The sequence below is a fragment of the Gorilla gorilla genome, chromosome X, assembly GCF_029281585.2.
Source record: "Gorilla gorilla gorilla isolate KB3781 chromosome X, NHGRI_mGorGor1-v2.1_pri, whole genome shotgun sequence".
In the NCBI taxonomy this organism is placed as follows: domain Eukaryota; kingdom Metazoa; phylum Chordata; class Mammalia; order Primates; family Hominidae; genus Gorilla; species Gorilla gorilla.
Window position 1 is genome coordinate 75,997,523 of NC_073247.2, and position 13,646 is coordinate 76,011,168.

Here is a 13,646-nt window from a genome sequence, read left to right on the forward strand (position 1 = left end):
CTTTTGACGAGGCATAATACTTTTTTTTTTAATTTTATTTTTTGAGACAGAGTCTCACGCCATTCTCCTGTCTCAGCCTCCAGAGCAGCTGGGACTACAGGTGCCCGCCACCACGGCTGGCTAATTTTTTTTTTTTTTTTTTTTTGTATTTTTAGTAGAGACGGGGTTTCACTGTGTTAGCCAGGAGGGTCTCGATCTCCTGACCTCGTGATCCACTGGACTCGGCCTCCCAAAGTGCTGGGATTACAGGCATGAGCCACTGTGCGCAGCTGACAGGGCATAATACTTTTTATGATTTCTTTATTTTTTAGTTTTTTGGCTTTCCTATTTATAATTCAGAATACAGTATCATCTATTATAGTTATACCTATACTTTTCTGACAATATTTCCTAATTTTTTATTTTCCAATTTTATAAACAATATTTTCATTTGATTCCAGTCCATAAACTATTTCTACATAACGATTAATAATACCATTTCTATAAATGTCATGTGCTGTATACGTGGCATGGCGTATACAGATAGTTTTGTGTTTTATGTTTTGTTATATAACCTATATTGAGTTAAATTTTGTGGAGTGTGTAAGCTCTGTGTCTAGATTCAATTTTTTTCTTTTTTAATATGTGGATGTTGAGTTGTTCTGGCACCATTGGTTAAAAAGACTTTCCTTTCTCTGTTGAATTGTCTTTGTTCCTTTGTCAAAGCTGAGTTGATTATATTTCTGTGGGTCAATTTCTGGGCTCTCCATTCTGTTCCATTGATCTATTTGTACTTGTTTTTTGTTTGTTTCCAATAACACACTGTCTTAATTATTGTAGCTTTGCAGTAAGTGTTAAAGTCAGGTAGCTTCAGTTCTCCAACTTTGTTATTCTGATTCAATATTGTGTTGGCTATTCTGAGTCTTTGGTGTCTCTATATAAACTTTACAATCAGCCTGTCAGTATTCACAAAGTAACTTGCTAAGATTTTGTTTGAGATTTTATTGGATCTATAAAGTCGGGAAGAACTGACAGATTGGCAATATTGAATCTTTCTATCCATGAGCATAGAATATCTCTTCATTTATTTAGTTCTTTGATTTATTTCATCAGATTTTTATAGTTTTCCTTGTGTTGATCTTCCATATATTTCGTTAGATTTATAGCTAAGTATGTCATTTTTTGTGTGCTAATGTAAATGGTATTGTGTTTTTAATCTGAAATTCCACTTGTTCATTGCTAGTATGTTGGAAAGCAATTGATTTGTGTATATTATATTAAACTTGTAAATGCAAAAAAAAGAGTTGTTCTCTGGTTTTCTAGATTTGTTGGGATTTTTCTACATAAACAATCATGTCATCTGCAAATAGAGACAGTTTTATTTCTTCCTTTCCAATCTGTAGGTCTTTCATTTATTTTTCTTGCCTTAATTCTATGGCTAGGACTTCCAATACTAGTTAAGATTTTGAAGTCACAAATTGTGAATTAAATTACTGTCAAACCTTGGAGATAATGTAGGTTCAGTTCCAGGCCACTGCAATAAAGCAATTGTCACAGTAAAGTGAGTATCACAATAAAGCCAGTCACACAATTTTTTGGCATGTAATTATGTTTACAATATACTGTAGTCTATTAAGTATGCAACAACATTACATCTAAAAACTGTATATACCTTAATTAAAAATACTTTATTACTAAAAAATGCCAGCAATCGTTTGAGCTTTCAGCAGGTAGTAATCTTTTTGCTGGTGGAAAGTTTTGCCTCGATGTTGATGGCTGCTGACTGCTCAGGGTACTGGTGGTTGAAGGTTGGAGTGGCTGTGATAATGTCTTAAAATATGACAACAATGAAGTGTGCCACATCGATGTACTCATCCTTTCATGAAAGATTCCTCTGTAGCATGTGATGCTATTTCAGGCATTTTACCCACAGCAGAACTTCCTTCAAAACTGGAGACGATCCTCTGAAACCATGACACTGCTTTTTCAACTAAGTTTATATAATATTATAAATCCTTTGCTATCATTTCAACAATGTTCACAGCATCTTTACTAGGAGTAAATTCCATCAAATAAATCACTTTCTTTGCTCATCCATAAGAAGCAACTCCTCATCCATTCAAGTTTTATCATGAGATTGCAGCAATTCAGTCACATCTTCAGGAACCACTTCTATTTATATTTCTCTTGGTATTTCACCATATCTGCCATTATATCCTCCACTGAAGTCTTGAATTCATCAAAATCATCCATGAGAGTTGGCATCAACTCTTTCTAAACTTCTGTTAATGTTGATATTCTGACCTCCTCCCATAAATCATGAATATTCTTTTTTTTAGGAAAATTATACTTTAAGTTTTAGGGTACAAGTGCACAATGTGCAGGTTTGATACATAGGTATACATGCATCATGTTGGTTTGCTGCACCCATCAACTCGTCATTTACATAAGTTATTTCTCCTAATGCTATCCATCCCCTAGCCCCTCACCCCCCAACAGGCCCCAGTGTGTGATGTTCCTTACCCTGTGTCCAAGTGTTCTCATTGTTCAATTCCCACCTATGAGTGACAACATGCGGTATTTGGTTTTCTGTCTTTGTGATAGTTTGCTGAGAACGACGGTTTCCAGCTTCATCCATGTCCCTGCAAAGGACATAAACTCATCCTTTATTATGGCTGCATAGTATTCCATGGTGTATATGTGCCACATTTCCTTAATCCAGTCTATCATTGATAAACATTTGGGCTGGTTCCAAGTCTTTGCTATTGTGAATAGTGCCACAGTATACATACGTGTGCATGTGTCTTTATAGTAGCATGATTTATAATCCTTTCGGTATATACCCAGTAATGGGATTGCTGGGTCAAATGGTATTTCTAGTTCTAGATCCTTGAGGAATCACCACACTGTCTTCCACAATGGTTGAACTAATTTACACTCCCACCAACAGTGTAAAAGCATTCCTATTTCTCCACATCCTCCCCAGCATCTGTTGTATCCAGACTTTTTAATGTTCGCCATTCTAATTGGCGTGAGATGGTATCTCACTGTGGTTTTGATTTGCATTTCTCTGATGACCAGTGATGACGAGCATTTTTTCATGTCTGTTGGCTGCATAAATGTCTTCTTTTGAGAAGTGTCTGTTCACATGCTTTGCCCACTTTCTGATGGGGTTGTTTTTTTCTTGTAAATTTGTTTAAATTATTTGTAGATTCTGGATATTAGCCCTTTGTCAGATGGGTAGATTGCAAAAATTTTCTCCCATTCTGTAGGTTGCCTGTTCACTCTGATGATAGTTTCTTTTGCCATGCAGAAGCCCTTTAGTTTAATTAGATCCCATTTGTCTATTTTGGCTTTTGTTGCCATTGCTTTTGGTGTTTTAGTCATGAAGTCCTTGCCTATGCCTATGTCCTGAATAATATTGCCTAGGTTTTCTTCTAGGGTTTTTATGGTTTTAGGTCTAACATTTAAGTCTTTAATCCATCTGGAATTAATTTTTGTATAAGGTGTAAGGAAGGGATCCACTTTCAGCTTTCTACATATGGCTAGCCAGTTTTCCCAGCACCATTTATTAAATAGGGAATCCTTTCCCCATTGCTTTTTTTTTTTTTTTTTTGGCAGGTTTGTCAAAGATCAGATGATTCTAGATGTGTGGTGTTATTTCTGAGGGCTCAGTTCGGTTCCATTGGTTTATATATCTGCTTTGGTACCAGCATGATGCTGTTTTGGTTACTGTAGCCTTGTAGAATAGTTTGAAGTCAGGTAGCGTGATGCCTCCAGCTTTGTTCTTTTTGCTTAGGATTGTCTTGGCAATGCAAGCTCTTTTTTGGTTCCATATGAACTTTAAAGCAGTTTTTTCCAATTCTGTGAAGGAAGTCATTGGTAGCTTGATGGGGATGGCATTGAATCTATAAATTACCTTGGGCAGTCTGGCCATTTTCACTATATTGATTCTTCCTGCCCATGAGCATGGAATGTTATTCCATTTGTTTGTGTCCTCTTTTATTTTGTTGAGCAGTGGTTTTTAGTTGTTCTTGAAGAGGTCCTTCACATCCCTTGTAAGTTGGATTCCTAGGTATTTTATTCTCTTTGTAGCAATTTTGAATGGGAATTCACTCATGATTTGGCTCTCTGTTTGTTTGTTATTGGTGTATAGGAATCCTTGTGATTTCTGCACATTGATTTTGCATCCTGAGACTTTGCTGAAGTTGCTTATCAGCTTAAGGAGCATTCCCTTTGAAAACCGGCACAAGACACAGATGCCCTCTCTCACCACTCCCATTCAACATAGTGTTGGAAGTTCTGGCCAGGGCAATCAGGCAAGAGAAAGAAATAAAGGATATTCAACTAGGAAAAGAGGAAGTCAAATTGTCCCTGTTTGCACATGACATGATTGTATATTTAGAAAACCCCATTGTCTCAGCCCAAAATCATGAATATTCTTAATGGCATCTAGAATAGTGAATCATTCCCAGAAATTTATTTACTTGGCCCATGTCCATTGGAGCAATTACAATCTATGGCAGCTATGGCCATACAAAGTGTATTTCCTAAATAATAAGACCTGAAAGTCAAAGTTACTACTTGATCCATGGGCTGCAGAATGGATATTATGTTAGCGGCCATGAAAACATTCATCTCCATGCAGATCTCCATAAGAGCTCCTAGATTACTTGGTGTATTGTTATTGAGCGGTAATACTCTGAAAGAAACCTTTTCTTCTGCACAGTGCACCTCAACAGTGACCTTAAAATATTTAGTAAACCATGCTGTGAGCAGACATGCTATCGTCTAGGCTTTTTTGTTCTATTTATAGAGCATAGGCAGAATAGATTTATTATAATTGTTAAGGGCCCTAGGATTTTTGGAATGATAAATGAGCACCGGCTTCATCTGAATGTCACCAGCTGCATTAACCCCTAACAAAAGTTAGGCTGTCCTTTGGAAATTTGAAGCCAGACACTGACTTCTTCTTTCTAATTATGAAAGTACTAGGTAGCAGCTTCTTCCAATAGAAAGCTGCTTCATCTATATTGAAAAATCTGGCCTTCAGTGTGGCCATCTTCACCAATTATCTTAGCTAGATCTTCTAGATAACTTGTGCAGCTTCTACATCAGTACTTGTTGCTTCACCTTGCACTTTTGTGTTATGGAGATGACTCCTTTCCGTAAAGCTCATGAACCAAGCTCAGGTAGCTTCCAACTTTTCTCCTGCAGCTTCCTCACCTTTCTCAGCCTTCAAAGAATTGAAGACAGTTAGGAACTTTTATCAACAATAGGACTGTTTTGCTTTCTTATCGTTTGTGTTTTCACTAGAGTAGCACTTTTAATTTCCTTCAAGAACTTTTCCTTCACATTCACAACTTGGGCTGTTTGGTGCAAGAGCCCTAGCTTTTGTCCTTTCTCAGCTTTTGACGTGTCTTCCTTGCTAAGCTTAATGATTTCTAGCTTTTGATTTAAAGTGAGAAACATGTGACTCTTCGTTTCACTTGAACACTTAAAGGCCATTGTATGGTTATTAGTTGGCCTAATTTCAATATTGTTGTGTCTTGAATCCAGAAGACTGAAAAGATGGAGCAATTATCTTCATTTCTTTCCATATTCTGCATTCTAGTTCTGTGATTTCAGCCATCTTAGCCTGGTTAAGAACCCTTGTTGAAGAACTAGTACTGTCATTTGGAGGAAAGAAGACACTCCGGCTTTTCAAGCTGTCATAGTTCTTGCACTGGTTCTCATTTTTATCAGCTGATGTTTCTTCAATCTTTGAAGTCACTGTCCTTTGGATTTTTTTAAATTTTATTCTATTTGAGGACCTTGGGGTTTGATTGTGGCAAAAGGTGGGTTCAGTTGACTGGGTTCATTTCTGGAAGATTTTAGGGGGCCAAGCCTCAGCTCAGGACTCCGGAACTGCATGTGCTAACTCTGGATGACTGCTATCAAGCCTCTGCTTTGTTCTTTGGCTCCTTGAAATTATGAACCTGCTGTGCTAGAAGGGCCGAGGTGCTCACAGACTGCTGGTCACTACATTCTAATGAGTGGTAACAGCTAAAGTGTTTCATAGGGTGATGGTAGTGGGATTCACCTTTGTTTGCATGTGTCAGCAGTGGTGGCAGTGGCAGCACAGCAGGGCGCATGCTTGTTTGCTGCAGCAGGGTGCTAGGAGGTGCCAGCGTGCCTGCCTCCATGCAGGCATTCACAGTAGTGGCGGTGGAGGCTCAGGAGGGCAGAGGCCTGACTGGTGACTGTGTGTGTGGTCCTGCTAGTGGTGTTAGCATGGGGGTAGGGCACTGGTGGGTGCAGGACTGTGTCCACTCTCTGTGCATGTTCATGCAGGCTCAGGGCAGGGGAGGGTCTGCTAGTCTCTGTGCCTAGTTTCACTTGCAGGGGCGGAACTGCCTGGCTTTGTGCCTGCCAAGGCTCCAACTGCAATGGCGGTACAGCAGTGGTGGAGGGTAGAGGGTTGTAGTGAACTCCTTCTGGCAGCAGTGGCACAGCACGGTTCAGTGCATATATGTGCTGGCCAGGCAGGGAAGAAGGCAAAATTGGCCCCATGTACACATGTGCTGTCAAGGCAATGTGGGAAGTGGCCCTGGGCCCACAGGAAGCTGTATTGTGGGTATCGAGTGGGTGGGATGGTACGTGACCTCGGGGGCCACCCTGCTATAGCTCATCAGCAGTCAGGTGCAGTCCACCAGCTCAGAAGCTATGATGCAGACCCCCAGGGTACCGAGAGTGCACTGCAAACCAATGTGGCCAGGCTGGGGCCCTAAGAGAGGCCAGAAGACCAAGGGGTGCACAGATCGGACTGGCCTGAGTGATGGGCAAGACCACCCTGCAGAGTTCAGGCCCACTAGTTCCCCTAAGACTAAAGTCTACCATGAGAGCAAGTCGAGTTAGGGGGATGGGCATCCCTGGCTCTGCTCCAATACAGATGTTCCTGCACCAAGCCCTCTGTGCTCCACAACTGGCTGGCATGCTGCCCCTAACACTTCTCTAAACTGCTCTCCCTGCCAACTCAAGTGTCCATCACGGTCTGGAGGTCTTCTCCTGCCAGGATTCCAGAGGCCCATGGCAAGAGAGGGTTGCTCCTTGCCAGTTCAACTCACCCATTCCCCCATTGTTGTTAGGAGCCAGTAACAAGTCCCAGGCATGGTGGCCCCGTGCAGGGTCCCCAGCTTCCTCCAACTTCAGCCCAGGTTCTGTGTCTTCCCTCTGCCTACTCTCAGTGCCTTCCCTCTGCCCACTCTCAGTGCCTTCCCTCTGAAGATCTTCTAGGAGTGCACCAGTTGTCCCAGTTCCCTTGGTGGCAGCTGTTCCACCTGGCTGTGTCATCAGCCATCTTGCCCAAATAAATTTCTTCTGAAGTCTATTTAATCTGATACTATGTGATATGGCCTCTGCTGCTTCCATTTATGTTTTCATAATGCTTCTCTTTCCATCCTTTTTTTTACTTTCGACTTGTCTATTTCATTATAATTGAAGTGCAACTCTTGTAGACAGCATATATTTTTTATCCACTCTGCTAATTTTTTTCATTTAATTGGTGTATTAAGATCATTTACATTTAAGATAATTATATATGTTAGAGCTTAATTCCCCATGTTATTGTTTTTGTTTGTTCAATCTGTCATTTCTGTTTTCTTGTCATGCCTTCCTGTGGGTTACTTTTTTACAATTTCATTTTGATTAATCTAAAGTGTTTTTGAGTGTATCTCCTTGTATAGGTCTTTCAGTGGTTTCTCTAGGCAGTATATTATATGTGTGCCTATACATACTCTCTCTGTGTGTCCGTGTATCATCGTGTAGTGGTGTCAGCATTTTATAAGTTTGAATGAAGTCTACAAATCCTCCTTCCTTTTACATCCCTTTTCCCTCCCCTATTTATAATATAATTATCTTAAACATTTCCTCTCTATACATTTAGAATCATATCGGATAGCGTTATAATTTTTGCTTCCACTGTCATACATTTGAGACAATTCAAGAGGAGATGAAAAGTCTATTGTATTTATACATATTTCTATTCTTTCCATTCTTCTTTCTTCTTTTCTGATGTTCCAAGATTCCTTCTTTTATCATTTCCATTCTCTTTAGAGAACTTCCTTAAGTCTTCCTTTTAAGGTAGGTCTGCTGGTGACAAACACGTTTTATTTCATCTGAGAATATCATCATTTCTCCTTCATTCCTAAAGAATATTTTTGGGCCAGATGCAGTGGCTCACACCTGTAATACCAGTACTTTGGGAGCCCAAGGTGGGCAAATCACTTAAGCTCAGGAGTTCAAGACCAGCCTGGAGAATGTGGCAAAACCCCAACTCTGCAGAAAATACAAAAATTAGGTGGGCATGATTGGTGCATTCCTGTTGTCCCAGCTACTCAGGAGGCTCAGGTAGGAGGATCATTTGAGCCTGGGAGGTCAAGGCTGCAGTGAGCCATGATTGCACCAATGCACACCAGCCTGGGTGACAGAGCGAGGCCCGGTCTCAGAAAAAGACTATTTTCACCATTTATAAGATTTTGCATTGATATATTTTTTTTGGCACTTAAAAATGTGCAACTTCCTTCTGGCTTCCATGATTTCTGATGAGAAATCCACTGTCATTTAAACTGTTTTTCCCCTATAAGTAAGGTGTAATTTCTCTCCTGCTGCTTTCAATAGTTTGTTAGGCCAGGTGCAGTGGCTCACGGCTGTAATCATAGCACTTTGGGAGGTCAAGGAAGGTGGATCACTTGAGGTGAGGAGTTCGAGACCAGCCTGGCCAACATAGCAAAATCCCGTCTCTACTAAAAAGACAAAAAGTTAGCCAGGCGTGGTGATGTGTGCCTGTAGTCCCAGCTACTCGGGAGGCTGAGGTGGGAGGATCACTTGAACTTGGGAGACAGAGGTTGCAGTGAGCCGAGATCATGCCACTGCACTCCAGACTGGATGACAGAGCGAGACTGTGTCTCAAAAAAAAAAAAAAAAAAAAAAGAATATTTTAGTTTTCACAAATTTTGCTATGATGTATTTTCATGTAACTTTATTTGGGGTTTATCCTGTTTGATGTTCACTCAGCTTCTCGAATCTATACGTATAAGCCTTTTGCCATACTGGAATATTATCAGCCATTATTTATTTGAGTGCTTTTTGACGTCTTCCATCTTTCCTCTTTCCTTCCAAGTTTCCAATTATACAAGTGTTAGAACTTTCATTATTGTCCCACAGACCCCTGTGACTCTGTTTATTTATTTTTTTCAGTCAGTTTTCTCCCAGACTGGGTACTTTCTATTTTTATATCTCAAGCTCACATATTCTTTCCTCTTTCCCTTCCACTCTGCTGTTGAGCTGATCCATTTAGTTTTCTTCATTTCTATATTATTCATTTGAATAATTTTCATTTGGTTCTCCTTTATATCTTGAATTTCTTTGCTGAGACTTTTTTCATTTGTTTCAATCATGTTTGCAATTGTTTCTTGAGGCATCGTAATGATGGCATCCATTGACTGCCTTTTTTCAGTTGTTAGTTTCCTTGTTCTTGGTCTGATGGCTGATTTTCAACTAAAACCTAAATATTTAGGTAATTTTGTGAAGAGACTCTGGATTGCATTTAGATCTGCTGTTTTAGCAGGCTTACTATAAAACTGTTTTGGCAGGGGATAATAAAGAAGGAGGAGTGCCTCCTCATTATTGCCAGGTGGGAATGTAAGTCAAGGTTCTCCATTTAGTTTCCACTGACACTTGAGTTGGGGAGGTGCCCCATAGTACTACTGGGTAGAAGTGGGAATTCAGGCCCCCGACTCGGTCTATGCTAATAACACCCTAGCTGCATTGGATAAAAGTGGCTCATTGCTTTTCCCCATGTGACCTCCAATGACAACACAGGGCATGGCCACATTAATGCTAGGTCAAAGTCCAGACTCTCCACTAGGCTTCCTCTGATCATATACAAGTGGGGAGGGGAAGAGTTACCTTATTACCACTTAGTGGAAGTCCAGACTTTCCATATGGTCTCCACTGACACCTCAGGAACAGAAGTGTCTTTTAGGGATTTAAATTCCAACTCCCCACTTGGCTTTTTCTGACACCACCCTGGCAGGGGGCCATTTGGGTATTTTGTGATAGCTTGATGAGGCCAGAAATCTAGACTCCTGACATGGCCTTTTCTGGCTAAGTAGAGCCATAGTGTTTTCTGTAGTATTTGACATAGAGCAGTTATTTTCTCAAGTTTTCTGTGTTACTAGGCTCTTTTCTGGTCCTTTGGCTAGAAAGAGATGGCTTCTATTTGTGGCTTTTTTTCTGTTCCCATGTTATTTATGGGTTGCCAGCTTCTTCAGCTCCAAGTCTGGGTTATATGAGGCAAAAAGAAAACCCATGAAACTCACGATCGTGTTGTTCCTTAGGTCCTGTGGACCCTAGTCAATCTGCCTTCTACTCTGAATTTTTCATGATGGGTTAATATTTGTTTCATAATATCCATGGGCTTTAGTTTTACTTAGTGGGGGGAGTAGGAAAAATATGTTGACTCCATTTTCCTCTAAAACTGGTTTGTTTTGTTTTGTTTGGTTTGGTTTGGTTTTTTGTTTTTTTTTTTTTTGAGATGGAGTCTCCCTCTGTCGCCCAGGCTGGAGTGCAGTGGCGCAATCTTGGCTTACTGCAACCTCCACCTCCAGGGTTCAAGCAATTCTCCAGTCTCAGCCTCCCAAGTAGCTGGGGTTATTTTTGTATTTTTAGTAGAGACAGGATTTCACCGTACTGGTCAGGCTGGTCTCGAACTCCCGACCTCAGGTGATCCACCCGCCTTGGCCTTCCAAAGTGCTGGGATTACAGGCATTAGCCACCACGCCCAGCGTAAATCTGGTTTTTATATCTTAAGGAAATGCAGAATTTCTGGCACTACAGTTGTCAATAAGTACATGTAAACTACCTTCGCTTCACTGAGAAGTTCCCATTTGAAATACTCAAAGCTAAAAAGAATAATTGGTGGCAATGAAAAATACCTATCATTGGGATATCACCAAAAATGGTGGAGTAGGGTACTCCGTACCTCCATGAAAGCAATAACTAAGCAGGAAGAAACTATAAGAATAAACATTTTCAAATTCTAGAATCTAATTTAAATAAACTTACACCAACTACAAAAACCAGGGAAATGCTTAGTTAAAAAAAGAGACTGCTTTGTCAGATGAGTAGATTGCAAAAATTTTCTCCCATTCTGTATGTTGCCTGTTCACTCTGATGGTAGTTTCTTCTGCCATGCAGAAGCTCTTTAGTTTAATTAGATCCCATTTGTCAATTTTGGCTTTTGTTGACATTGCACTTGGTGTTTTAGATATGAAGTCCTTGCCCATGTCCATGTCCTGAATGGTATTGCCTAGGTTTTCTTCTAGGGTTTTTATGGTTTTAGGTCTAAGATTTAAGTCTTTAATCCATTTTGAATTAATTTTTGTATAAGGTGTAAGGAAGGGATCCAGTTTCAGCTTTCTACATATGGCTAGCCAGTTTTCCCAGCACCATTTATTAAACAGGGACTCCTTTCCCCATTGCTTGTTTTTGTCAGGTTTGTCAAAAATCAGATAGTTGTAGATATGTGGCATTATTTCTGAGGGCTCTGTTCTGTTCCATTGCTCTATATCTCTGTTTTGGTACCAGTACCATGCTGTTTTGGTTACTGTAGCCTTGTAGTATAGTTTGAAGTCAGGTAGTGTGATGCCTCCAGCTTTGTTCTTTTGGCTTGGGATTGACTTGGCGATGCAGGCTCTTTTTTGGTTCCATATGAACTTTAAAGTAGTTTTTTCCAATTCTGTGAAGTAACTTATTGGTAGCTTGATGGGGATGGCATTGAATCTATAAATTACCTTGGGCAGTATGGCCATTTTCACGATATTGATTCTTGCTATCCATGAGCATGGAATGTTCTTCCATTTGTTTGTATCCTCTTTTATTTCGTTGAGCAGTGGTTTGTAGTTCTCCTTGAAGATGTCCTTCACATCCCTTGTAAGTTGGATTCCTAGGTATTTTATTCTCTTTGAAGCAACTGTGAATGAGAGTTCACTCATGATTTGGCTCTCTGTTTATCTGCTATTGGTGTACAAGAATGCTTGTGATTTTTGTACATTGATTTTGTATCCTGAGACTTAAGAGACTACTAAATTTTGGTAAGAGGGTGCTACAACATGTTGACTTCCCTCTCTGCCATCCCCTATTCCCCAGCTTAGTGGTGGCCTTGGAGATGGTAGTCTACATTACTGATGTGGCTTGCTGCTGCAAGGGAAGCAATATACATCTTCATCTCAGAAAACTATGGTTATATATTTTGGCCTGCCTGGTAGCTCCCTAAGGTATGGGCTCAGGACCTTGACTTTATTTTGCCCACCTTGGAACTTTCTCAGAGCTAGAGTGGCCTTTTTCATAATATTTGTTGAAAGCACTTAAAGGCAAATGTACTAGCCACAGCCAACTGAGGCAAGGGATAATAGATGGAGCAAGCAGCAGACAGAATAAAAAGCCTGGGAAGGAAAAGGCTGGGGAAGCAGATACATGAGAAAAAAAAATGCTCTGGAAAGCTCCTGCAAATATCAGGGAATGTAGGAGGTCAGATACATGCTGAGGGTCGGACCTATTCTCAGAAAATATGTGAGAAGACCCTAAGCTTTCACCTGTGGCTTACTTTTAAGCTCTACAGAAGCAGGACATGGCTAAGATATAAGTGGCCCAGCTAAGCATTGAAGATAATACACCAACAAAAAGCCAATCTGCAAAGACTAGGAGACCTTTTGTTATTTTTCTGGAATTTAAGGAAATCTCTGTGAAATCACTATCTGAGAACTAAGCTAACTGACAGAGAATTCACTGACTACATGTGGCAAATAACACAACCTTTACAAACATAATTTAGAAAAGCTACTAAACTAACAATTACAACCCACAACAAGTAGCAACAAAAAAAACCCTAGAGAGAGGTGAAAATCTGATTTCTACCACATTATAATATTGAAACTACCCAGTTTTCAACAACAACAACAAAAAATTATGAGGCATTCAGAAAAAAAAACAAAAACTTATGCCCCATTCATAGGAAAAACAATTAATAGAAACTGTTTATGAGGAAACCCAGATATTAGACTTGCTAGTCAACAAATTTAAATCAACTGTTTTAAATATGCTCAAACAGCTAAAGGAAACCATAGAAAAATAACTAAGGGAAACCTGAGAATAGTATCTCACCAAATAGATAGCATCAATGAGACAGAAATAATAAAAACAAAACAAAACAGAAATTTTGGATATGAAAAGTACAACAATTGAAATGAAAAACTCACTAGAACAGTTAAACAACAGATTTCAGCAGGTAAAAGAATGAATTAATGAACTTGAAGATAGGTCCATTGGGGTTACCCTGTCTGTGAGACAAAAAGAAAGAAAAATGATGAAAAGAGCCTCAGGGGCCTGTAGAAGATTAGTAAGCAGACCAATAAGTGCACAGAGAGAGTCCTAAAAGGATAGGAGTGATAGAAAGGAGCGGAAAGAATATTCCAAAACATAATGACAGAGTATGTCACAAATTTGATGAAAGACATTAATCTACATATCTACAAAGCTCAATAAACTCCAAGTAGGAAAGCTTTAAACTTTTCCCTGATGAATATAGTATTACCTGTGGGTTTGTCATATGTGGCCTTTATTGTATT

General features: G+C 39.8%; 1 protein-coding gene across 2 annotated transcripts in view; it reads right to left on the reverse strand.

Annotated features, from left to right (window-relative positions):
- Positions 1-13,646, reverse strand: part of LOC101130652 (myotubularin-related protein 8) — a 165,250-nt gene that overhangs the window by 78,013 nt on the left and 73,591 nt on the right. The window lies entirely within an intron of this gene.